Source organism: Patagioenas fasciata, chromosome W (assembly GCF_037038585.1).
Source record: "Patagioenas fasciata isolate bPatFas1 chromosome W, bPatFas1.hap1, whole genome shotgun sequence".
Lineage (NCBI taxonomy): Eukaryota > Metazoa > Chordata > Aves > Columbiformes > Columbidae > Patagioenas > Patagioenas fasciata.
Genome location: NC_092559.1, coordinates 38,459,928 through 38,461,954, shown reverse-complemented (window position 1 = coordinate 38,461,954; position 2,027 = coordinate 38,459,928).

Sequence of the window (2,027 nt, the reverse complement as noted above, 5' to 3'; positions counted from 1 at the left end):
TAAGACAGCCAAGACCTCCTTAGAATTACAGCTGGTGAGAGGGGTCAAGAACAGCAAAAAGAACTTTTTCAAATACATAGCAGATAAAACTAATACCAGAGACAATGTAGGCCCACTGATGAATGGAGTGGGTGCCCTGGTGGCAGAAGATACAGAGAAGGCAGAATTACTGAATGCCTTCTTTGTCTCTGTCTACTCTGCTGGAGGCTGTCCTGGGGAGCCCCATACCCCTGAGACCCCGGATGAAGCCAGGTCAATGGAGGAGTTTGCTTTAGTCGATGAGGACTGGGTTAGGGAGCTATTAAATAGTCTGGACATCCATAAATCCATGGGTCCAGATGGGATGCATCCGCGGGTGCTGAGGGAGCTGGCTGAAGTCATTGCTAGACCGCTCTCCATCATTTTTGCCAAGTCTTGGGAAACGGGAGAGGTGCCCGAGGATTGGAGGAAAGCAAATGTCACTCCAGTCTTCAAAAAGGGCAAGAAGGAGGACCCGGGTAATTATAGACCGGTCAGCCTCACCTCTGTCCCAGGGAAAGTAATGGAACAGTTTGTCCTTGGTGTCATCTCAAGGCACATCAGGGATAAGAGGGTCATTAGGGGCAGTCAGCATGGCTTTACCAAGGGTAGGTCATGCTTGACCAATCTCATAGCCTTTTATGAGAATTTAACAAGGTGGATGGATGATGGCAGAGCGGTGGATGTGGTCTACCCTGACTTCAGTAAAGCCTTTGACACAGTCTCTCACAGCATCCTCACAGCTAAATTGAGGAGGTGTGGTCTAGACAATAGAGTAGTGAGGTGGGTTAAAGAGAGAAGCCAGAGAGTGGTGGTCAATGGTGCGGAGTCTAGTTGGAGGCCAGTATCTAGTGGAGTGCCTCAGGGGTCAGTACTGGGGCCAATATTATTCAATATATTCATTAACGATTTGCACGAGGGAATTGAGTGTACTATCAGCAAGTTTGCTGATGACACTAAGCTGGGCGGAGTGGCTGACACGCCAGAAGGCTGTGCTGCCATCCAGCGGGATCTGGACAGGTTGGAGAGTTGAGCAGGGAATAACCTGATGAAATTTAACAAGGGAAAGTGTAGAGTCCTGCATCTGGGCAGGAACAACCCCAGGTTCCAGTATAGGTTGGGAAATTACATATTAGAGAGCAGTGTAGGGGAAAGGGACCTGGGGGTCCTGGTGGACAACAGGATGACCATGAGCCAGCACTGTGCCCTTGTGGCCAGGAAGGCCAATGGCATCCTGGGGTGTATTACAAGGGGAGTGGTCAGTAGATCGAGAGAGGTCCTCCTTCCCCTCTACTCCGCCCTGGTGAGACCCCATCTGGAATATTGTGTCCAGTTCTGGGCCCCTCAGTTCAAGAAGGACAGGGAACTGCTGGAGAGGGTCCAGCGTAGGGCAACAAAGATGATTAAGGGAGTGGAGCATCTCCCTTATGAAGAAAGGCTGAGGGAGCTGGGTCTCTTCAGTTTGGAGAAGAGGAGACTGAGGGGTGACCTTATTAATGTTTATAAATATATAAAGGGTGAGTGCCATGAGGATGGAACCAGGCTCTTCTTGGTGGCAAACAACGATAGGACAAGGAGTAATGGGATCAAGCTGGAACACAAGAGGTTCCACTTAAATTTGAGAAAAAACTTCTTCTCAGTGAGGGTGACAGAGCACTGGAACAGGCTACCCAGGGAGGTTGTGGAGTCTCCTTCCCTGGAGACATTCAAGGTCTACCTGGACATGTTCCTGTGCGACCTCACCTAGGCGTTCCTGCTCCAGCAGGAGGATTGGACTAGATGATCTTTTGAGGTCCCTTCCCATCCCAAACATACTGTGATACTGTGAAAACACACCCTAATACTGATTTGTTAAGAACACCACTGGGAACAGACGTTCCTGAGCCTATCTTCTAAGTAAAAACCATGAGAAGGGGTAAGAGGAGAGGGAAGCACAGAGCGGCGTACAGCGTAAGTGGGAGAAGGGGGGAAGAAGCCTTACAGTGTTTTTACACAAACAACACCATAAA